This window comes from Gorilla gorilla, chromosome 12 (assembly GCF_029281585.2).
Source record: "Gorilla gorilla gorilla isolate KB3781 chromosome 12, NHGRI_mGorGor1-v2.1_pri, whole genome shotgun sequence".
NCBI classification, from domain to species: Eukaryota; Metazoa; Chordata; class Mammalia; order Primates; family Hominidae; genus Gorilla; species Gorilla gorilla.
This window is the reverse complement of record NC_073236.2, coordinates 129,561,228-129,586,107: the sequence shown is the minus strand read 5'-3', so window position 1 is coordinate 129,586,107 and position 24,880 is coordinate 129,561,228. Positions and strand designations below refer to the sequence as shown.

At 49.2% G+C, this 24,880-nt stretch overlaps 1 protein-coding gene across 3 annotated transcripts in view; it reads left to right on the top strand.

Annotated features, from left to right (window-relative positions):
• The window catches only part of HPCAL1 (hippocalcin like 1), a 128,962-nt gene that overhangs the window by 31,498 nt on the left and 72,584 nt on the right, over positions 1-24,880 (top strand). The window contains exons 1-2 of one of the 3 annotated variants that reach the window (XM_055377480.2): positions 1,071-1,404; positions 3,426-3,549. The exons of the other annotated variants lie outside the window; for them this stretch is intronic. The gene's annotated coding sequence lies outside the window, so the exon portion shown is untranslated. Of the gene's footprint in view, positions 1-1,070; positions 1,405-3,425; positions 3,550-24,880 lie in introns of those variants that run through there. 3 annotated transcript variants of the gene reach the window in all.

The window sequence follows — 24,880 nt, the reverse complement described above, 5'->3', positions numbered from 1 at the left end:
TTTTATTTTGATTGATTGTACTATAAAGACCAGTAGAGCATTACAGAGCCAGCCCAAGCCCATCTCTCCTCTTCTCTACTCTTTTCTTTCCCCAGTGACCAATAGCCACTCTGCAGAGGGAAGTAGGGATCATATTTGTGCGCGTTTTACGCTCTTGCTACACATGTGCGTAACCTTAAACAAAACATTAGTTTTTATGTGTTAGAAATACTCATAAATGGTGGCCCAGGCATGGTGGCTGACGCCTGTAATCCCAGCTCTTTGGGAGGCTGAGGCAGGAGGAGGCTTGAGGCCTGGAATTCAAGACCAGCCTGGGCAACATAGCAAGACCCTGTTTGTTTTTTTTTTTAAACAAACAAAAAAACCAACAACAGTTAGGTGGGTGCAGCATCATGTACCTGTAGTCCCAGCTCTTCAGGAGGCTGAGGTGGGAGGCTCTCCTGAGCCCAGGAGTTTGGGGTGATACTGAGCTGTGGTCACACCACTGTACTCCAGCCTGGATGACAGAGTAGAGTGAGACCTTGTCTCTAAAAAAAAAGAAAAGAAAACAGAAAGAAATACTCATAAATGGTATATATATATCACTTTGTAATTTGTTCTTGACTACTTTGTCAACAATTTTTAAGCTGTATCCATGTTGATACATAGCTGTGGTTCATGGTCTTCTTTTTTCTCCTTTTTGTTAACTGCTGTATACAATTCCATTGACTTTTTTTTGAGGCAGGGTCTCGCTCTGTTACCCAGGCTGGAGTGCAGTGGCACGACCTCGGCTCATTGCAATTTCCACCTCCCAGGCTCAAGCAATCTTCCCACCTCAGCCTCCCGAGTAGCTAGGACTACAGGTACATGCCTGGCTAATTTTTGTATTTTTTATAGAGTCAGGGTTTCGCCAAGTTGCCCAGCCTGGTCTCGAACTCCTAAGTGCAAGTGAGCCACCTGCCTTGGCCTCCCAAATTGCTGGGATTACAGGCGTGAGCCACGGTGCCAGCCTCCATTGTCTTAATAAGCCATCGTTTCTCTAGTCATATACAGTTAGGTCACTTCCATTTTTTCATTATTATAAAGAGTGCCATATGAATATTGATCCTCCTTGAGTGCTGTGGAAGGAAGCCTCTAAGATGCCGCCACTGGTCCCCACATCCTGCTCTTCACACCCTTGTGTAATCCCTTCCCTCGGGTGTTGGCTGGACTTAACCGACTTGATTCTAACAAATAGAACACAGCAGGAGGAATGGGACATCACTTCTGACATCAGGTTATAAAAAGACTGCAGCTGCCAGCTTGGGTGTTCTCTGTTGCCCTCTTGGATTGCCAGCCCTGGAAGGAGCCAGATGCCATGTCTCAAGGCAGTCCCGTGGAGAGGCAGGCCTACGTGACAAGGGACCAAGGCCTGCCAACAACCACGTGAGTGAGCTTGGAAGCAGATCTCCATCCGCTCCCCACTCCCAGCTGAGCCTTCGGATGAGACTGCTGCCCTGAAAACAGCCAAGGGGAACCTCATGAGAGACCTTGAGCCAGATTCCCAGCCCAGAGAAATTGTGAGATAATGTTTGTTGTTTTCGGCTGCTGACTTTTGGAGGGTCATTTGTTACACGGTAACAGATAACCAATACGAGCACACCCTGAGAATTCCTTAGAGGTCTAGAATATTTAGCAGTGGAATTGCCAGGTGCTATGGTATTCTCACGCTCAACAGTACTGTTTATTACTAAATTCATCTCCAAGGCATTTGTGGCAGTTTCACTCCCCTCTACAAGGGTCAGTGAGCTCCTTTTCCTCATACCTCTCTGGCACTTGTGTTGTCAGACTTTAACATCTGAACACTCTGATGGGTGTAAAATAGTATCTCATGATTATTTGAATTTGTACTTCCCTAAGTTCTAGTGAAGTTGGACATATTTTCCATACATTATTGTCCTTTCTGCTTTCCTCTGCTGTAAATTAATTGCATGTTCGTATCCTCTGCTGTAAATTAATTGCATGTGCGTATCCTCTGCTGTAAATTAATTGCATGTGCGTATCCTCTGCTGTAAATTAATTGCATGTGCGTATCCTCTGCTGTAAATTAATTGCATGTGCGTATCCTCTGCTGTAAATTAATTGCATGTGCGTATCCTCTGCTGTAAATTAATTGCATGTGCGTATCCTCTGCTGTAAATTAATTGCATGTGCGTATCCTCTGCTGTAAATTAATTGCATGTGCGTATCCTCTGCTGTAAATTAATTGCATGTGCGTATCCTCTGCTGTAAATTAATTGCATGTGCGTATCCTCTGCTGTAAATTAATTGCATGTGCGTATCCTCTGCTGTAAATTAATTGCATGTGCGTATCCTCTGCTGTAAATTAATTGCATGTGCGTATCCTCTGCTGTAAATTAATTGCATGTGCGTATCCTCTGCTGTAAATTAATTGCATGTGCGTATCCTCTGCTGTAAATTAATTGCATGTGCGTATCCTCTGCTGTAAATTAATTGCATGTGCGTATCCTCTGCTGTAAATTAATTGCATGTTCGTATCCTCTGCTGTAAATTAATTGCATGTGCGTATCCTCTGCTGTAAATTAATTGCATGTTTGTATCCTCTGCTGTAAATTAATTGCATGTGCGTATCCTCTGCTGTAAATTAATTGCATGTGCGTATCCTCTGCTGTAAATTAATTGCATGTGCGTATCCTCTGCTGTAAATTAATTGCATGTTCGTATCCTCTGGTGTAAATTAATTGCATGTTCGTATCCTCTGCTGTAAATTAATTGCATGTGCGTATCCTCTGCTGTAAATTAATTGCATGTGCGTATCCTCTGCTGTAAATTAATTGCATGTTCGTATCCTCTGGTGTAAATTAATTGCATGCTCATATCCTCTGCTGTAAATTAATTGCATGTGCGTATCCTCTGCTGTAAATTAATTGCATGTTCATATCCTTTGTCCAGTCTCCTTTTGGGTGGATTATCTTTTTCTTAGTGATTTGTGGATTTTCTTTTTTTCACTCTAGAGACTAATCCTTTGTCAGTTCATGCTATTTTATACTCTGCTTTTTTCAGTTAACGTATTGAGAATGTTCTTCTATGCCAATGTATACATCATTTTATTGGCATTCCATTGTGGAGATGGGTTATTTATTTATTTAGGTGGACGTGTAGGTTGTTTGCACTTTTGCATTAGTAGGAACATGACTGTGTGTCGGTCAGCTGGGCTATGCTCTGGTACTAATGACCCTCCAAATCTTAGTGGTTTGCAGCAATGAAGAATTCTTTGTCCTTCAAGTGACATGACCATCACCTGTTGGTTGTGGCTCTGCTGTATGACGTTGTCCCTCAGGGAGCCAGGCTTTCAGAGCAGCCCCATCTGAGACATTGCTGGTCTCATGGCAGAGGGAAAAAAGATGGTGGAACAACATAATTCTATTTCTATTTTTCCTCTTTAGAGACAGGATATTGCTGTGGCACCCAGGCTGCAGTGCTCTGGTGCTATCATAGCTCACTGCAGCCCCGGAATCATGGGCACAAGTGGTCCTCCTGCCTCAGCTTCCCAAGTAGCTGAGACTACAGGTATGCACCGCCACACCTGGGTAATTTTTACTTTTTATATTTTTTGTAGAGATGGGGGGTCTTGTTATGTTGCCCAGGCTGGTCTTGAACTCCTGGCCTCAAGTGTTCTTCCCACCGCAGCCTCCCAAAGTGCTGGGATTACAGGTCTGAGCCACTGGACCCGGCAGGAACAATATACCTCTTAAAGCTTCTGCTCAGACATGGGAATGGCCATGTGGTGCGTGTCAGTTCCCCTCACATTGCATTGGCTGAAGCAAACCCTGGGGCCCAACCAGTGTTGGCGGGGTTAGAAGTAGACGCCTCCCATAGGGAGGCCAGGGAGGGAGGATTTTGAGCCAAGACCACTCACCACGTGCTGTGATGAGCAGTTGCCTCCCCCTCCTTTCGTGTCTTCGTGCCTCCTCATGTATTCTTACAAGTAGAATTGCTACATTAGGAATATGCATATTTGTAAAGTATTTACTATTTATTATGTCAGCTAGGTTTTAACTGTCACTGCATTTGCTGTGAATTATAGGTAATTATTCATCCTGATGACCATTTAAAAAAGAAGAACAATATTATTAGGTAGAAATACTCCCTGGCTCCCCGGTTGCCCACTGTGACTATAACAGCATATCTAGCTTGGTAGTTTTCAAATTACTTCCATGTTTTATTTACTTCTCACAGCCTCCCTGTGGGGTTGCAGGTGCTTCTCCACTCCTCCACTGACAAGGTGCCTGATGCTCAGAGAGGCTGAGAAATGTGCTCCAGGCTGCACAGCTGGGGATGAGGAGAGACCCTGGCCCTGCTCTGTTCTGGGCTCTTTCTCCTCCACTCTGGCCTTTGGAGGCTGTGGCTAAGATCTTCCTCCAGCCCCTTCCTTCCCACCTTCCCTTCCTGCTCTTGTGCCCTGTTTTTCACAGTCCTCAGTGGCTGGTTTCTCAGTCCCCAAGGAGGTGCAGGCTGGTCCTTAGGAATGGTCTCTGTCAATGTTCCCGGCAGTACCTCCGAGCCTGCCCTCTGAGGATGGGTCGGCCATGGCTGCGCCGGCTTAGTCTGTATTTAGGTATCACTGACTATCACTGGACTTGGGGAGGGGATTTACTATTTTTAGAGAAAGTCAGGGGAGCTCCATAAATCCTGTTAGTCAACAGAACTGCAGAGAGGTGGCTGTTTATGAAGGAGGGTGACTTTTTTAGAAGTGGCGCATCTAGAAGACCACATATTGTATCATTCTGTGTACATGAGCGGTGCAGAATAGGCAATTCTAAAGAGACAGAAAATAGATTCGTGATTGCAGGGAGTGGGGAGGAGGGATGGGAAGCAACTCTTAAGGGGCACGGGGTTTCTTCTGGGGGTAATGAAAAGTGTTCTGGAATTAGATAGTGGTGGTGGCTGTAGGACCTGGTGAATAAACTGAAAACCACTGAATCGTACCCCTTAAAAACACACAAAGCAAATTGACAAATTATTGGGAGGCAACATAAGAGAATGGGGTGTGAACTTTGGATCAGTGCGGCCTGGATATCAGCTGTGTGGTGTTCAAATAGATTGCATAACCTCATTGAGTCTCAGTCTTACCATCTGTGAAGTAGGGATCATTCCTACTTCGTACGGTTGGCATGAGATTCAGTGAGATGAAGTTGGTGGGTCACTTGGCTGGGGCAGGTGTCACGGAGCGGGACCTGTGATTGTTCAGCCACCTACTCTGTGCCCAGTGCTGTGTTGGTGACCAGGTGTGTATGAAGTCAGTAAGCCACAGTCCTGAGTTACGGGGCAGACCCCACATGCACCCAGAGTCAGCTTGGCAAGACCCCTTGACACCACGTGCGTGGAGGGTGCAGGTCGGAGAGCTCACCTCCATGGATTCCGCAGAGCTTTGAGGCGTATCCACAAAGTGTCCAGGAGAGGTGGTGTCACCTCCACTTGATAGAGGAGAAAGCAGAGATGGAGGCAGCCAGAAGCATGGTGCAGTGGTGGGGTTTGGTCTTTAATTTGATAATCACATGGAATACAAGCTAATGTTTATTGAGTACTTACTGCATGCCCGCTACTGTAACTAAGTGCTTTACTCCTGTTATCTCATTTAATTCTCAAAGCAGCCCTGTGGCACTGAGGTGGCTGGAGATGGAGGGATGTGTGGCTGCCATGTGTTTGCCAGGAAGCAGCAGGATGGGAGTGAGGGCACAGACAGACACACATGCCAGGACTTGTTTGCACGAAGCTGAGGAATGGGTGCCCATCATTCATTATACTCATCTCTCTGTTTTATGTATATTTGAAAAAAAATTTTTTTTGAGATAGGGTCTCGCTGTGTCACCCAGACTGGAGGGCAGTGGCACGATCTCGGCTCACTGCAACCTCCACCTCCCGGGTTCAAGTGATTCTCCTGCCTCAGCCTCTGGAGTAGCTGGGATTACAGGTGGGTGCCACCATGCCCACCTAATTTTTTTTTTTTTTGAGACCTGTCACCCAGGCTGGAGTGCAGTGGTGCGATCTCGGCTCACTGCAACCTCTGCCTCCCGGGTTTAAGCAATTCTCTGCCTCAGCCTCCCCAGTAGCTGGGATTACAGGCACATGCCACCACGCCTGGCTAATTTTTGTATTTTTAGTAGAGATGGGATTTCATGCCTGATTAATTTTTTTGTATTTTTAGTAGCGACAGAGTTTCACTATGTTGGCCAGGCTGGTCTTCAACTCCTGACCTCAAGTCATCTGCCTGCCTTGGCCTCCCAAAGTGTTGGGATTACAGGCGTGAGCCACCGCGCCCAGCCATATTTGAACTTTTTTACAGTAAAAAGTTTAAAAAACAACAATCCTATGAGGTAGGTCCTCTTATTTGTGCTTTACAGATGGGGAAATTGAGGCTCAGAGCATGTAAGATTACACAGCAAGATTCGGAGATAGCTCGCCACGCTCATGCCCGGCAGGACGTAGCAACAGGGCTGGCGAAACGGAGGCCCCAGGCTTGTGGGCCTCCTGGGGTTCCTGTGCGTTGAGGCCTGAGCCCCTGCGTGCGCCCAGCGGAGCCAGCACTCTCCCTGTGGTCCTACTGGGCATCACAGGTGTGTATGTGAGGGGTCTGGGGAGGGGATTCTTGGTTAGTCTGGGCTTCATGACATTGGGATGAGTTCTTTCACTTGGTTTTGTTGATCTGGTAAAATCTGTGGTCCTGTGATATCACCTTGCTTCTCATAGTACGAGCCTTCAACATTTGGCCTCAGTGGTGGGGTGTGCCTGCACCGCCTTCCCCCATCCCTGCCTCGGCTCCTCCCCACAACAAAGCGGAAGGAAGACATAGACCCAAGGGTGCACTTCAGGCCCTCAACCAGCTGTGTGGCTTTGGAGAAGCGGCTTAACATCTCTGATCCCAGTTACCTTTCTTGAACAGGAAAGATATTAATGCTTCCTTCACTGATTACTGGAGCTTCTTGGTGTGCAGTATCTAGGCTGCTTTCTAACCATGTAAGGTGTAGCCACAGTATTGTAGGGCCTGTTGCTAAGAACTGTGCCACTATCTTGATAAACATGTTTTCCAGGGACTGGTGGTGGAATGTTCTAGTTATTAATGTGCCTTTAACGTTGGATGACTCAGAATATCCCTCAGATAGTAGAATAGGTAGCTTTGAGAGGTCCTCTGTAGGAGGGCGCAGGAACATCCCAGGAGGGGGTGTCATACCTGTTGGCACCCATGGGGATGCAGGCTCAGAGGGGACTGAACTTTCCAGGGCCACGCAGTCTGTAAGCGGCAGAGCTGGGCCGCAACCCCAAGCTTGCTGCTCTCAAAGCTTTGCTTTCAAACTCTCACTTCAGACATCAGGGCTTCCTTTCAGACTGAGTCTTATCCCTAAGCACTGTTGGAGAAGAAAGTCTCCAGGCTGCAGGGCCCCGCAGTTCCCCCATATCCCTGCCCTTCCAGCCGGCCCACGCCTGGGGCCTGTCCTCCCCTGTTCCTGAATCCCTGTCCTGTTACTGCCCTCCGGGTAAGACAGCACTCTTATAATCATGCCTCATGCCGAGTTCATGAAATTAACTCTCAAACTCCTCTTCTCTGGGTTAAATTATTTCACTTTTTTCGCTTCCTCATAGAATATCATTATAAATTCTAGATACTATATTGGATGTGTAATAAAATCAGAATAAATTACATGTGATGGCCACTGAACTAACCTCCCTTCATGTGTCTGGAGGCAGGTTTTCAGTGGAGTTATGCTTTAAATTGGCTGTCCTGCACGATTTTTCTTAAAGCCTAGGTTGACTACTCAAGGGTCTAGATTTATAATAGAAACTGTGGGCTGGGGTGCAGTGCTGGGGTGCTGGGGTGCCTGTAATCCTAGCACTTTGGGAGGCTGAGGTGGGTGGATCATTTGAGCCCAGGAGTACAAAACCAGCCTGGGCAACACGGTGAAACCCCATCTCTACAAAAAAATACAAAAATTAGCCAGACGTGGTGGTGCATGCCTGTACTCGGGAGGCTGAAGCGGGAGGATCACCTGAGCCCAGGAAGTCGAGGCTGCAGTGAGTCATGATTACGCCACTGCACTCCAGCCTGGGCAACAGAGCAAGACCTTATCTTAAAAGCAACAACAACAACAACAAATTGTGGCACAAATGTATGCATGGAGGTACTGAGGGCCTTCTCTATAGTAGGCTCAGGAATGACCAATGGGTGGGGGCTTTGGGGGAAGAGACGGGGGTCTTTAAGCAGAAACTCTCCCCTCAACACAGGAAAGCCGCTGAAGGACTTCAGAAACCTAAACACGAGCCGTGGGCTTTTCTAAAGTGGGGAGGGATTCCCTCCTGCCTAGGTTATGTTGCAAGGCTGCCCGAGAGAGGGTGGAAGGGGGCAGGAGAGCGGGCGTTGGCTGGGTCCAGCGCTTCCCAAGAGATGTGACTGTCTTAAAAGCAATACCTTCCTGATTACCACGGGAAAAATTCAAATGTTTTGAAAAGATCTACAAGTTTGAGGTTGAAGAAGTCCTTTATTTCAAAGTTTCTCTGGGCTGGGTGTGCTGGCTCACACGTGTAATCCCAGCACTTTAGGAGGCTAAAGTGGGAGGATCACTTGAGGATTGCTTTAAGGCCAGCCTGGGCAACATAGTGAGACTCTGTCTCTAGATAAAGTTTTTTTTTTTTTTTTTAAATTAGCCAGATGTGGTAGTGGTGTGCTCCTGTAGTCCCAGCTACTTGGGAGGCTAAGTTGGAAGGATCACTTGAGCCCAGGAGGTTGAGGCTACAGTGAGCTCTGATTGTGCCACTGTGCTCCAGCCCGGTGACAGAGTGGACCTTGTCTGTAAAAAAAATAAATAAATAAATAAAGCTTTGCTCCCCGTTTCATTTAGATGGAGAGTGTGGGATTTAAGACAGATTTTTCCTTGCTGAGTGGTTATCATTAACCTGTTGAATAAGCAACAGGCCGAGGTGGGGACCCTGCCTTGCCTGCCTCCAGGGGCACACTGCATTCTTTGTGGAAGTGTCCCTGGAATGCCACAGCCCTGCCTTCTGTGCGAGGCCAGTCAGTCTGGGTCCTGGGATATAGCCACATGTGCAGTCCATGCCTCCAGCGTGCAGCCTGAAGGGGAGGTGTGCAGAAACAACGTAGCTCCAAGGAGGACTGATCAGCCCAGCCTGGGGGAGGGTGGGAGGGGACTCCCAGGGAGGGGTGCTTGTGCTGGACTTTGCAGGATGCCAGACTTTTGGCAGGGGAGGAAATTGAGGTGAAAGCATTCCAGGCCTAGGGAACAGCATGTGCAGAGGTGCTGGCTGGAGGAACCCCGTGTGTTTGCACCGTGTGCTGAGCTCCCTCTCGTGACTCTCATTCTTTCTCGTTGAGTTTTGTTTTGTCACCCAGCCGGACTCCTGGGCAAAGAGAGGCACAATCTGTTCCCGGCTGGGCCAGCTGCCCTCCAGTAGCTACGCAGGATGCTCTGGCCGGCCTCTGAGGATTCTCTTCTTCTGTCCATCTCATGGCTGGAGACCAAGGCTATGGCCTGTGAGTGGCAGTTGGTACCTCTCCCCGCTGCATTCCCCCGGCCCCTTTTTGGACAGGATGATGCTCCCCGGGGCCTGGCTTTGGAGATGGCCAGCCCTGGTTTGAAGCTTCTGTCTTCTGTGTGGGATATCAGTGCCCTGCCAGCTATTGCAAGTTTTAAACTCAATGTGCCTGTGGATGTGTGTGTAGAGTAGGGGTCCTTCCCAAGCTCCAGGCCCTGTGTGTTTCCAAGTGGGCCCGCAGCTCTGATGTGCAGTGGGTATGCACTGGCAAGCAATGCACTGTCACAATATTAAAATAACTTCCATGGTAGTTGGTAAATAGCCCCATTCCCCCTCTCCCGGGACCCTGGACCTCTAGCACACCATGGAGGCCTGCCCCGTCCCCATAAAACACACCACATTCAAATTACTTATCTCCTCTTCCCCTGCCACTCTGCTGAGAAGGCTGATCTCAATCCTCGGAGTAGTGACTCTCTTCTAGGAGCAAGATGATGCTAATTCTCACTAGCATGTGAAGGACTGATAGCACCATATCTCCCTCCAGGACTCCCGGGTGGGAGGTGGGTGTTTGCATAGTGGTCCACTCGGCAGGCAGGTGAGCCAGCCTAGTTTGTCCACAGACTTCCATGCAAGTGATTCCTGCTGTTCCCTGGGTCTTCCTTTCTTTTGCTTCTGAACTTGGAGGTTTCTTGAAGTCTGGAGGATTTTTAGGGTGGGCATGGCTTTAGGAGGGACCTCCACTATATGGGTTTGCAAGCTGCCACTGCTTTGACTGCAGACACTGGATTGACCATGGCCAATGCCAAGTCCAAGAGATCAGGCTGAAACCAGGCTAAATTTTAAGAGCAGAAACAAAACTCATCCTTGCAAAGGGACTTTTAGATCAGTGGCAGATGGCATAGAAAGTCTTTCTGCTGTTCTCTTGTGCTGGGCGTGGCTCAGGGCTGAGGGGAGAGAGGAGAGATGAGGGCAGAAAGAGAAGAGGAGGCAGGCCTCAGGGATGAACACATGGCCCATGGCTGTGCGCTTCCCAAGCAAGCAGTTCTGGAGTGAGGCTCGGGCCTCCATGCCTCCTGGGAAGCTGCACCTCTTGGGATATAGAGAACGCTGGCTTCAGACCCAGCAGGAGTACCGGCGGCTGTGTGGTGCATCCTGCACAGAGCTGTTGCTTTCTAACTGGGTTACTGAGCTGTCGAAGGAGCAGGGATGAAGACTCCCTTATTAAAAACTAAACAAAACACGAAAAAGCCAGAACAAAACAAGCAGATGGTTGAGGACTGCAGTGAACTCATTAACCCTGCGGCTTTGATCTCGAAGTCTTGGCTGCTCCTGGCTCAGAGGACCCTGGGGACGTGGTCTTTGATGCTTGCTCTCCCCATAGGCATCACTGCGACCAGCGTCTGTGTGGGGTGTGCAGCAGCCCTGAGCCAAGGATTAATTATGTAACAAGCCCAGATCCCAACCCTGCCTGAGCAGGCCATGTGCCAGCAAGGGGGGCCCCGAAGTGCCGCTAGGTGCCTCGTGATTAGCATAAGGCCCCTTTATCCAGGAAGCCAGAACCAGTGCACATCTGTTAAATGCATGCACCGAGCGGCGATTCCGTAGTTGTATAGTGATTGTCTTTATGGAACTCCAGAATAGCTTCTTAGATATCACTCTTCAGGCCCTGAAATGGAGCCCTGTGCAAAGAAATGAAGAAAAGCTATCGGGGCATCTGCAGCCACTATTATACCATCTGGCAGCTCAGAAATATTTTATAATCAAATGAGTAAGACTGACGTCCCACACTCCACAGTACTCTGCTCCCCCTTCCCTTCCTCCCAGGACTCGCTCTGTCTCTGTCTCTTTCTCTGTGTCTGTCTGTCTGTCTCTATGTCTCTATTTTTTTTTTTTTTTTTTGAGACAGGGTCTTGCTGTCACCCAGGCTGGAGTGGTGGCACAATCTTGGCCTACTGCAACCTTGACTTCCCAGGCCCAAGCGATTCTCCCACCTCAGCCTCCCAAGAAGCTGGGACTACAGGTGTGAGCCACCACACCCAGCTAATTTTTGTATTTTTTGTAGAGACAGGGTCTTGCTATGCTGCCTGGGCTGGTCTCAAACTCTTGGGCTTAAGCGATCCTCTCACTTCAGCCTCCCAAAGTGCTAGGATTATAGGCATAAGCCACTGCACCCATCCAGAAAAACTTTTAAAAATTTTGTGTTTTAACTTTTTCTGAATATAAAAGTGATACATGCATGTTCACTGTAAAATAGAAAATATAAAGAAACTAGAAAACTATTTATGACGCCCCTCCCCCACCACAAAAGGGGAAGGACCGCGGACTTTTGCTGTATTTTGGAAGATTTCCTAAGTCACACAAGCACACAGATGGTCTGTTGATCCAAACCAGGAAGAACAATTGTGGGAATAAGTGGAAGTGTGAGTGTGTGGGTGTGTCTGAGTGTGTGCCCTGGTGGTGTGTGTGTCTGTGTATGTGTGAGAGAGCCAGGCTGTGTGTGTGTGTGTGTGTGTGTGTGTGTGTGTGTGTGTATGCATGCAAACACTTATGTGCAATGCCTTGGGGTCCTCAGACCACCCTTGGTCCATCAGGGGCTGGTGGCCTCCCAGTAGGACACTAGCATAGCTGCACTCATGTCCTTCTTTGAGAGGGGGTGACGGGGAGAAAGTTGGGGAGCAGCAGTGACTGCTGATGTTGTGGGGGCCATGGGGAGCCTCCTGGTATTCTGTCTCAAGAGGCTCTGGGGATATGGTGGGAGAAGCCCTCATGCCAGAATTGGGAGGGGATGGAATGGGACTGACCCCATCACAGCCCACGTGCCTCATTCAGGGCTTGGCTGTGGAGTCTTGGGGGAGGTGCTCCCTCATCCTCAAATGTTAACTTTGTCTGCCTGGCCCCAGTCCCCTCTGTGGCTTTTTTCCTCTTTCAATTGGGAGGCACTTCTGTGTTAAAGAGATGTTTAACCCTCTAGGTCTCCGTGCAGGCATTTTTGTTGTGAGCCAGTCAGGCTATAAATGGTCCATTAAAAGCACTGTCCGGTTGACATAACCGGTCTACCAGGCTGGGACCCACAGACCCGGGACTGGCATTTATTTATGGGTGTGATGTGCAAGGAGAGTGTTTTCCAGTAGCAGGCGTTGGCATCATCAAACAGAATGAAGTGTACTGCGTTTTCACCATGATAGTACAAAAACGAGACTGTGAGAGCTTCTCACTTCTCTCCCCTTCCTCCCCTTCCTTCTCCATGTCTTTGTGCTCCTCCACTGCTCCCTCCCCAACACAGACAGGCCCTGGCTCCCTCCCCCCACCCTCTTCCTTCTCTCTCCTTCTGACTGGGGTCAGGACCACCCTTGAGGATGTTAGATTTTAAACATTTGTTCCTCTTGTCACCCCCACCACCCCACCCACCCACCCAGATTAGTTTCTAAGGGATTTGTATTTGCTTGCAGAGTGGTGCAAACCGTTTTCATCCTCAGAGGAGCAGAGTGCTCATAGATGAGTCTGACATTACTGGGATTCACTTTCAGAAGTCTCTAGAGAGCCCCACACCGCCCCCGCCCCCCGCAGGTGCTGGAGTTCAGCCTGACACACAGGCTGGCCTCAGTGAGAGGGAGTGTCTGCCTCCCTGGCATCCGTGACCCATACGGTGGGCGCCTGTTCTTTAGAACAACTTGCTCCTTCCGTCGTTGGCTTGGTCACCCAGCCCCCGGCCCACCCTTTTCTGAGCATGTCATCCACACCAGGCAGAGCCCTGTCTCAGAGTCTCATGGGGAGCAGGGCCTTCAGGGAAGGCCCGTGAGCTGGGGCTGACTTGGCTCACAGGAATTTCCTAATGGTATAAAATGTGCCCCCCAGCGCCTGATAATGGTCACTACGCCTAAGCTCCAGCCCCAGTTGTGGACCACGGTGGGGCAAAGGTGGGCGTGGGGAGGAGGAAAGAGGTTTAAAATGGCCACACCCACTACTTCTCCTTTGGGAGTGCCTCCTGCCACCCTGGGGTCCCAGGAGCTGATCTGTGGGTGTCTGTCCTCAGCACCCACCCTGCTCTTCCTTCAGGCCCAGCTCTGGCTGTCTGGGCCTTTCTGGCGCTGTTCCTCACAGGTTTAAACACTCCAGCAGCAGCCTTTCCCATGGCATTGTGTCTGCAGGGCGGGGTTGGGCATTTTCTGAGGCCTCCTGTGTTTCACTGGGATCCAGTATGAAGCCTGGCACAGAGTGTGGGCCAAATCGGTTTAATGTTTAGCTCCCCAAACCCTTCACTTCTGTGTCCTCATTAATTCAGACAAGGTTGGGTTTAGCAAACTGTGTCTCAAACATAAGAAAATGCAGCGTGGGAATGGGGGAGGGGAGGAGTGCTGTAGAAGGACCATTTCAGAAGCCCTGGTTTACAGGAGAAAGATTGGTATCTTCATAAGTCACTCTTAAGCTTGCATTTGTTCATGCTTTAACACAGTGATTAGATACCTACTGTAAGCCTAGCATGGTGGGGATATAAAAGCAAGATCAAGTTTAAGGGGGCAGGGATTTAGGGTCAGTGAGACAGACCTCTTAATCACTTAGTTTGTACACATCAGAGCAGTGACATTGTGTTTCTTTAAAAATACTAGGGGCCAGCCCGGGCACAGTGGCTCATGCCTGTAATCCCAGCACTTTGGGAGGCCAAGGTGGGCAGATCACCTAAGATCAGGAGTTCAAGACCAGCCTGCCAACATGGTGAAACCTCATCTCTACTAAAAATACAAAAATTAGCTGGGCGTGGTGGTACACACCTGTAATCCCAGCTACTCGGGAGGCTGAGGCAGGAGAATCACTTGAACTCAAGAGGCGGAGGTTGCAGTGAGCCGAGATCGCTCCACTGCACTCCAGCCTGCATGACAGAGCAAGACTCCATCTCAAAAAACAAAAAACAACAACAACAGAAAAAACTCTGGGCCAGCTGTGGTGGTTCACACCTGTAATCCCAGCGCTTTGGGAGACCGAGGTGGGGGAATCGCTTGAGCCCAGGAGTATTTGCCCAGCCTGGGTAGCATAGCAAGATCCTGTCTCTACAAAAATAAAACTAAAAAAAAAAATTAGCCAGGCAGGGTGGTGTGCATCTACAGTCCCAGGTACTTGGGAGGCTGAGGTGGGAAGATCACTTGAGCCCAGGAGTCTGAGGCTGCAATGGGCTCTGATCCTGCCACTGCACTCCAGCCTGAGCGACAGAGTGAGACTCTGTCTCAAGAAACAAAACAAAACTCTGGATTCTGGCCTTCTCCTGGGAAATCCAGATTTGTCTGGTATGATGTTCGTTGAACCCATTTAGTCCAGCAGCCCGGCTTTCCAGAAGTATGTCTGCCTCTCACGATGCCCAGTGGCTTTAACCAAAGAGCTCAGGAAAGGGCCTGTCTGAATTCAATCACATTCAGCATCTATTTCAGTGTTTTATTAGCTTTCAATTAAAGTAGCCACGCATTTGAGCCTGATGGTCTTATTGTTTTATGTTGTTCCTTTTGCACATTTCCTGCTTGTTTATTTTTGTGGCACAGGGGCATGTTCTTGGCTGCAGTAACAATGCTGGCCACGGCAGTGCAGCGTTTCCAAATTTCTTCCCTTTATTAACAGGCGGTAATGGAATCTGAATCTTCAAAAATAAATTTTACATACTTGTTCTCCACCATAAAAGTCATCCATACTTATTAGAACGTCTCAAACATACTAAGAGGTAAGAAGGAGACAAAAAATAATATTTTGTCACCCCTTCCCAGGTAACCACTCTTCTATTTGAGTGCTTGTAAGAAGCCTGCTTTTCCAGTATTATCTGACCTGGCAGGGAGTTGGGTAATTGAAAAAGATTATTAAAGAGGGGATCATAAAAATGATATAGATGCCGGGCACGGTGGCTCACGCCTGTAATCCCAGCACTTTGGGAGGCTGAGGCGGGTGGATCATGAGGTCAGGAGATCGAGACCATCCTGGTTAACACGGTGAAACCCTGTCTCTACTAAATGTACAAAAAATTAGCTGGGCGTGGTGGCGGGCACCTGTAGTCCCAGCTACTCAGGAGGCTGAGGCAGGAGAATGGCGTGAACCTGGGAGGCGGAGCTTGCAGTGAGCCGAGATCACGCCACTGCACTCCAGCCTGGGTGACAGAGCGAGACTCTGTCTCAAAAAAAAAAAAAAAAAAAGATATAGACATATGGAGCATTTCGTTTTGACATAAAACGTTTCATTTTCATATAAAACATGCATTTATTCCCCATCTCTTGATACAGGGCCAAGACCTCTCTTGGATTATGGGTCCACTGGCTTCTGTCCTGATATGTCTTTTTTGCATTATCCACACTGTTAATGCATTTTCTGAGATTCTCAGTTCCTGTTTCTGTCAAGTAAAGTAGGAACTAGCACCAAATCCTTGCCGATTTCATATACCGCTGATATTATACAGTTATTTTGTTCATGCCTAATTGAACAGCCATCTTCCCCCAAACATTCAATTCTGTTTCATAAAACCAACTCCTTTTAATTCCTCTTCTGAGGGTTTGCATAAAATTTAATTAACTTTGATAATTACGTAAGTACTACTGGTATAAGCAGGTTTGGAAACAAACGCAACTGAGTCTTGGTGGGCTCAGAGTGCGCCTGCCCGAAGGGTCCCACGTGCTCTATGCACCCAGAAGGGGACAGAGCATGCCCCATAGTCCAGGGGCAATTAGGGGAAGCAGCTAATGAAGTCTGCTTTCTTCTGGCCTTTTAAAAATCTATGTCCTTTTTTTTTTTTTTTTTTTTTGAGGCAGGGTCTCTCTCTGTTGCCCAGGCTGGAGTGCAGTGGCATGATCATGGCTCACTGCTTCTTGGGCTCAAGCAATCCCCCCACCTTGGCCTCCTGAGTAGGTGGGACTATTAGGTGCATGCCACCATGCCTGGCTAATTTTTGTATTTTTTGTAGAGACAGGATCTCACCATGTTGCCCTGGCTGGTCTCGAACTCCTGGGCTCAAGCGATCCATCTGCCTCAGCCTCCCAAGTGCTGGTGAGCCACCACACCCAGCCAAAATTTAAAACACCTGTGCCTCAAAGAATACTGTCAAGAAAGTGAAGAGACAGCTCACAGAATAGGAGAAAATATTTGCGAATTGTATAGATTCTAGACTTGCATCTAGGATATATAAAGAACTCTTACAACTCAAATAATACAAGACAACCCAATTAAAAAATGGGCAAAGGACTTGAATAGACGTTTCTCCAAAGATATGCAAGTGGCCAAGATGCACATGACAAGATGCTCAACATCATTAGTCATGAGGGAAATGCACATGAAAACCACAGCGAGATATCCAGTAAGACTGCTAGAATCAAAAAGTCCTATAAACTCCAGCGGAGATGAGGAAATGGAGAAGGTGGAACCCTCATACGCTGTTGGTAGGACGAAAATGGTGCAGCCTCTTCAGAAAACAGCCTGGCAGTTCCTCAAAAGCTTAAATCTAGAGTTACCATATGACCTAGCAGTTGTACTCCTAGGCATATAAGAATGAAAGAGAAATGAAAACTTACACATAAATGTTTACAGCAGCATTATTCATAGCAGCCAGAAAGTGAAAATGACCAAAATCTCCATCAACTGATGAATGGATAAACAAAATGTAGTCTATTCATATAATGGAATATCACTGAGCAGTAAAAGGAATGAAGTTGAAATTCATGCTACAACATGGACCAACCTTGAAAAGATATGCTAAGTGAATGAAGCCAGTCACAAAAGACCACATATAATACGATTCCATCTATGTGAAATGTCCAGAATAGGCAAATCTGTAGAGACAGAAAGCAGATTAGTTGTTGCCTGGGGCTGGGACTGGGAGGCTGAGGGGAAATGGGGAGTGGCGATGAATGGGTATATGGTTTCTTTTGGGGAAGATAAAAATGTTCTGGTCAGGTGCCATGGCTCATGCCAATAATTATTGCACTTTGGGAGGCCGAGTCAGGAGGATTGCTTGAGCTCAGGAGTTCCAGATCAGCCTGGGCAACATGGCGAGACCTCTGTCTCTACTAAAAAGAAAAAAATTAGCCAGGTGTGGTGGTGTGTACCTGTGGTCCCAGCTACTTGGGAGGCTGAGGTGGGAAGATTGTTTGAGCCCAGGAGGTTGAGGTTGCAGGGAGCCATGATCGTGCCACTGCACTCCAGCCTGGGTGACAGAGCAACACCCTGTCTCAAATATAAAACAAACAAACAAATAAAGGGTAAAATTCTCCCTGTCTGAAAAAGGGGGCAGTGATTCTTTACAAAATTGATCATGGTGATGAGCGATGGTTGCACAGTTGTGTCACCATTGAGTTCCTTCCTTCCTTCCTTCCTTCTTTCTTTCTTTCTTTTTTTTTTTTTTTTTTTTTTTTTTTTGACGGAGTCTCACTCTTGCCCAGGCTGGAGTGCAGTGGCGCGATCTCAGCTCACTGCAACCTCCACCTCCTGGGTTCAAGAGATTCTCATGCCTCAACCTCCCAAGTAGCTGGGATTACAGGTGTGTACCACCACACCTGGCTAATTTTTGTATTTTTAGTAGAGATGGAGTTTTGCCTTATTGGCCAGGCTGGTCGCAAACTCCTGACCTCAAGTGATCCATCTGCCTCAGTCTCCCAAAGTGCTGGGATTACACAGCCAACCATGGAATTTAAATATGTGAATTGTATGGTATGTGAACCACAAGTGTTCTGCCTATCCATATACCTCCCACTCACCTTCCCTCTCCCCATCTCACTGTTCTGATAAGGGAGGTTCTTGCTTTCCTTTCAGCCTGTTTGGGACCTTACTTCCTTTTTCCCTTCCCCATCCCTTGTAGCCCCTTCTCAAGAGAGAGAAGACACCTTGATTCCCACCTACGCTCTGCTAAAACTTTTCCGTTCTAGTCTTAAATCTCTCTCTCTTAAGAACTGATTTCCCAGTAGGGTTTATGTTTGGAGCTAAATTAATCCTCCTGGAAGCAGTTGACTTCATCCTCCAGCAGCTGTGCCATCAGCAGAGGCCATGCATGCTGGGGCAAGATCCAGGCCTATCCCTTCCTCTGCAGTCCCCTGGGGACGTCTGGGATCTGGTTCCTTGGTTGGGCCACGCTTAGCTCTCCTTCGCATGGGTGTCTCAATGCCAGGGTGTCAGGAGAGCCACGGTAGCCAGCTCAGGCCCCCCCAGGGAGAGCTGGGGAGGGAGCTGAGGGCCTGGTGCCCCCCATCAGGAGGGACCTTTGGAGTCTTTCTTGGCTCTGCCCAGGCCTTCTGAGCACACAGAGATCACTCCAGCCCTCTGCCCTCTCTGTAGCCGAATGAAAAGACTCTTCTAGTCTTTCTGGCCAACTAGTAAGCTCTTTGAAGGTGGGTACCATTCTTGACATTAGAAAAAACTCAGAGCCGTTTGGATACTGAATATTTTTGACATGCTCTGGTCACTGAACGAGAAGACTCTTCATGAAAATGATGCTTTGTCAGCTCTGTAGAGAAAGGCGATTGGAATTTTGGTTGACCAGGTTAGGGTAAGGGAAGAATGAATCCCCAGTGTCCTGAGCTGGCAGGCAGTCGTGCCGATGCAGTTCTCATCTCTGCTGTCAATTTGCCAGGAGACTCAGAAAAAGGCCGCTATGCCTTTCTGCACCTCAGTTTCCTCATCTGTCAAATGGGCAGTGTTTTGGGCGTGCTGGGCACAGGTTTGTCTGAGAACCAGCTGAGGCCTTTGTTGCGCATGGGACCTACTATTATTCTTTATGATATTAATACCAAGGACATTTAACACCTGCAACAACAAGAACAAGCACAGTCTCAGAAGGAAAGCCCGTCCTCTAAAAGAGCGTCTGTAGAGCAGAGAAGCCCCCAGTGCCGTCCTTCTCTTTCTGCCGAGCTTCTGTGCCAGTGCTGTCGTGGGGGGGCCCTGTCTGCAGGTGTGGGGATACTGGTTCAGGGCCAGTGCCCCCTGGCAACTGGTTTGTCTTTTAGAGAAGGCAGGACTGAAATGATCAGCTTTCCATGTAGGGCCAGACTCTGGGCAGGTTTCTTTTTAAATTTTTAAAATTTTTTTGAGACAGGATCTTGCTCTCTCACCCAGGCTGGAGTTCAGTGACGTGATCAGGGCTCACTGCAGCCTTGACTTCCCAGGCTCAAGCAATCCTCCTGCCTCAGCCTCCCCAGGTAGCTGGGATTACGGCGTGTGCCACTATGCCCGGCTAATTTTTTTGAGTTTTAGTAGACGAAGTCTCACTGTGTTGCCCAGATTGGTCTTGAACTCTTGGACAATCTTCCCACCTCAGCCTCCCAAAGTTCTGGGATTACAGGCGTGAGCCACCACACCTGGTCTCAAATAAAATTTTATTGGAACAGCTACACTCATTTGCTTTATGTCATTGTGTCCGGCTGCCCTCATGCAGCAGGCAGAGATCTGCTGACCCCTGGTCTAGAATGTGGAATGCTGGATCCCTAGGTTGAGGGACTTTTTTTAATGGTAAGTACCCATATTTAGATCTTTTTTACTGTGGTTTTGTGATGTGATCTGTCATCTCCTCTGGGCTTGCATTTCTCCAGTGACAAGGCGCTCACTCCTCCCACGGCGATGCATTCCAGCAGTCGAATTATGTAGTTCTACTGCTTAATCCTTCCTTAACTTGCTCTTCCTGAAGCCTCAACTCACTCATCTTCTTTCTCAGCCCCTCAGGCCCAGCAGAAGTCCTCTCGGTCTTCTCCAGGCGCAGCCCTTCAGCCATACAATCCTGCATGTCCTCGTTCTTCATTCCACAAATACGTTCTAAGGGCCTCCTGCATTTCAGGCACTTCAGAGGACCTTCTGGAAGCTTCCCAGGGCCTGCTATCTTCCCTGTACTGTAAGCGGACACTTTGCTCAACTGTTCACTTGAACAGAGTCTTCAATCTCTTCTAGCAACTTCTGGGCTGAAACCAATGTCGACTTGGCCAAATTAAGGCCACGGTCATGGTCAGCCACCTTCCAGGTTGACTTGCCAGGGTGTCCTGGGTTGGTTTGTTTTACAGAAGCAGAGCTCCCAGGGCTCATCGCACAGCCATGGCCGAGGTGTCGGGACTCAAATTCCGGGCCCTTGGCTGTGCTTCTCACATTCTTTCCATTGTCCGACGCACTGAGGCAGAGACAGGAATTTTAACTACTCAAAAACTACTGTTTACGTATTTTACTTTGACTTCTTTCTGGGTTCTTGCATAGGCTTCAAGGAGGGAGGATATGGATGTGAGCTTATTGTACAAATGCCCTGGGTTTTCCAAACGTGTCTGATCTTAAATACACAGCCCTGCGTGCTGACCTTGTGTTAGAACTTAATGATGCGACGTTTGCTTTGCAAACTGTGGTCCCCTCCTCATAGATCCTTCAATTCAACAATTGAATTCAACAAGCCCCCGGGCACCCACCGTGCACCAGGCACTGTGTTAGGTGCTGCAGAGATGAAGATGAGGAGGATGATGGCCTGTGCCCAGGCAGGAAACAGACTAGCAGAAGGACAGGAAGCAAAGTGGGCATGTGTACCATGTGTTTAAAGCCTGAGGGAACAGCTGGTAGGATCCTCCTGGGGCTAGGTGGTGGCAGCAGCAAAGAGAGGGGACATTTGAATTGGGCTTTGAAGGGTGCATAAGAGTTTAACGGGACAGCCACACCACTGATCACTCAGAAGTAGGTGGGTTGTGAATCTTCAGCATTCTGGAAAATGTAAAAAGTTGTTCAGTGGGCAGCAGTAAAGAGGGTTTCGTTTTCCTGGAGACACTGTTGCTACTTTGCTGGCTTATACAGGGACGCCCAGAGAGCGGCTGGGAAAATCAAGAAATGTGTCACCTCCTCCGTTCTTGCCCACTGTCCAGGGCTCAAGGAGATTGGGGAGCAGTTTGCAAAGGCATTTGAAGATTAGGCTCCGCAGAGATGGACACTTTTTTTTTTTCCTAAATAGATACAGAGTAACGTTGTGAAGGTTTCTTTTGGGTCTGAGTAGGGGACGCACAGGGCATGGCTATGAGGGTCTCAGAAACTGGTACCTACTTTCCTCTTATTTGGCACCGGGAGCCCCTGCCGGAGGACGTGTTCTAGTGACAGCCCTGGGCTCAGGCTTGGCGAGTGCATTCTCTTCCCCAGGAACACTAGTCACAGCTCAGTAATTCACCCCAGGGACCGCACAGAGCAGGTGGGATGGTATTGATTTGTGGGCCTTTTGGCAAAACATACTCATTCCCAACTGGCGAGGGAACCGCCAGTTCATGTATTCATTTGCTCTTCTGAGTCCAGCAACAACCTTACGAGGCAGGTGTTACCTCTGGTTTCTGTTTAAACCGATGCCCAGCAAGGTAGGGCAATTTGCCTAAGGACACGCAGCTCCTAAGCCACTAAACCTCCCGCTCGCCTGGAAGAGAAGACAGGACGGGCCTATAGTGAATCATGAGTGCAGCATGAGAGTGTTAAAGGTCACAGGACGCCTCTTAGTGCCAAGGGAGTTCATAGTGGAGACCCCTTTTGCCTGAGGGATTGGGGAGGTGGTGGTTTTGAACTGGGACTTGAAGGACAGACTGGGGTAAGAGCAAGAGGAGAAGCTTGAGGGAGGACGGTGTGTGCCAGGACGGTGGGACTCAGAGGGTGGTGGGGGGCACATCCGCTGTCCCCTTCCATCCTGCAGCCACTCCCTGAGGTGGCATTTCCTTGAATGACAGGAGAGGAGCCTGAGGCATGGGAAGATTAAGTAACCGGTCCTACGTGTAAGGTGGCATTTGAACCCAGGTCTACCTGGCTCCATAGCCAGGCCCCATGCCCCACACACCACACCACCTGGCACTTGGCCAACAGGAAATCACGTCCCGCAGTGTGTAAGTCAGGGAGGCGGAGGTGCTGAGATGCTCTCACCTGTGGGCTCCCGGGCCCAGCCATGCTCTTGGTGTTCCCTCAGGCCCTGGCTTCCCCCCTCCCTCCAGGTGGACCCGTGCTTGTGCCCCTGTGCATTCTCCCACAGACTCCTCCCTGCAGGGCCACCCATCTCCAAATCCCAGCTGCATATCCACATCTGTAGAGTGTTTTAAAATAGTGATGGTAGCCTAGGCAACGTAGCAAGACCCCATCACCCCTAAAAATACAAAATTAGCTAGGCGTGGTGGCACATGCTTGTAGTCCCAGCTACTTGGGAGGCTGAGATGGGAGGATACCTTAAGCCCAGGAGGTTGAGGCTGCAGTGAGCTATGATTGCACCACTGCACTCCAGCCTGGGTGACACAGCGAGACTGGGTGTCTAAAAAAAAAGATGGTGATGCTGTCCAGGCATGACGTAGGAGCCTTCCGTTCCTCCTCAGGGCCTGTGCTCTCCTTTTGAGGAACAGCCTCCTTTTAGTAAAGGTGAGGGTGGCTGAGGTGGGACATGAGAGGCGTGCAGTACCCACCAAGCCAGGCCAGCCACATGGCCAAGTTCTCAACTCCTGGCCCAGCCCAGGTTGTCAGCTCTCTCAGGTTTTGCTCTTTCTCCTGCGTGCTTTTCCCCTGTTCTTCTGCACTGTTATCTTTCCTCTTCATCTGAGGCCATGTCTTTACCTTATGTGGTGCTGATGCGGGCTGGGGAAGCTGTGGCAGGGGCCCGGGAACCACCCCAGGGGGATGCAGAGGGAGTGGACCCTGTGGGGCTCGGCCATGGCAGAATTCTGCGCTGATTGGCTTTAGATCGTCGCCTGTGACAGCGTTTCCTCCGAGGAGTGTGTTAGGAAGAGCAGAAATGCCTCCTGCATCTTTATTAGATCCCTCCAAATGGAAATCCAGCAGAAAGCCGATGTTCTTGTAAATATCACGACCTCCCTCCCCATGAGGTGTTTGTAGAACAGTTATTTACTCGTTTTGTTTTCCCCACCTGCAGTTTACAGAAGAAAATCAAGAAAGCGTGTTTTTCCTCCCTGCATAATCCCATCCCCGACTGTAACAACAACAAAACCGTCCTCCTGTTAGGAAGCAGCAGTGACTTCTTTAGGCAGGAAAAAAAAAAAGTGTGCTATGCCAGAAAGCAGGAGCAGCTGGGAAGGGAGAGGGAGGGGGCCACACCTGGCCTACCCCCAGTCACCTTTTACCCAGGGATCCCCTGAGGAAAACAAGCTGTGACCTTGAGCCGGCACCAGCCCCAGGGCTGAAACCCCAGCCCTGTCTGAAGGGTTCCTTTCACGTGTCCAACACGGCCCCGTGCTGTATAGCAGCCCTGGTGGAAGGCGCCTTTCTCCTGTACCTGGAGGAGTTGCTGGAAGAAGGAGAAGGCTCAGCACCAGCTTCTGGCTAAAATCGTGGCCGATGGCTGGATGATTCTGGCCCCACTTTAATAAACAGGATAGATGTGCGGTAATATCAGGTTGTCAGGCCCTATTTTGTGATAGGATGAGGAGGGAAACAAGCACAAATCAGTAGTGTCACAATCTCAACCGCTTCTTCCTTTTTTGTTAATAGAATCGGAGTCTCACTATGTTGTCCAGACTGGTCCTGAACTCCCAGCTGATACGGAAGTGGGGCAGGGAAGTGCTGGGAGGAGAAGGGCGGGTCCCTGGCGAGGGCTCCACCCCCGGGCCCATGCCCACGGCCCTAGGTGAGGACAGACACTCCTGCCTTTACACCCAAATGCTGCATTTTCCAAGACCACCCTGGCCCACCACACTCCCATCCTGTGCCTATAAAAACCGCGAGAGCCTAGAAGGCACACACAGAAGCGGCTGGACATTGAGAGGAACACGTGGGTGGAAGAAGACACACGTGGCTGGACATCGAGAGGACGTCAAGGGGAACATGCCCTGGGGAAGAGCACACAACAGATGCCGGCACGCTGGCAGGCCACTGACCAGCAGAACGCCCCGGAGTTTGGCCGGGGTGGTTGGAGAAGAGTCGGGAAAACCATCTGCCTTCTGGCTCCCCCATCTGCTGGGGGAGCTCAATAAAACCTTGCACTCATTCTCCAAGCCCACGTGTGATCTGACTCTTCTGGTACACCAAGGCAGGAACCAGGGATACAGAAAGTCCTCTGTCCTTATGATAAGGCAGGGGTCTAATTGAGCTGACTAACACAAGCTGCCTACGGATGGCAAACTAAAAGAGCACCCTGAATGCCCACCGGGGCTTCAGCTGTAAACGTTCACTCCTAGACACTACTATGGGGTTGGAGCCCCACAGCCTGCCCGTCTGCATGCTCCCCTCGAGGTTTGACCCGTCTGCATGCTCCCCTAGAGGTTTAAGCAGCGGGACACTGATGAAGCGAGCCATACCCCCATCACACGCCCTTTGAGGGGGAAAAGGGAACCTTTCCCGTTTCACAGCCACATTTTCCTGCTGTTTTCTGAAATTCCTGGTGGCCACTCCCTTGGTGTCCATGGGTGTCTGGTGTGTG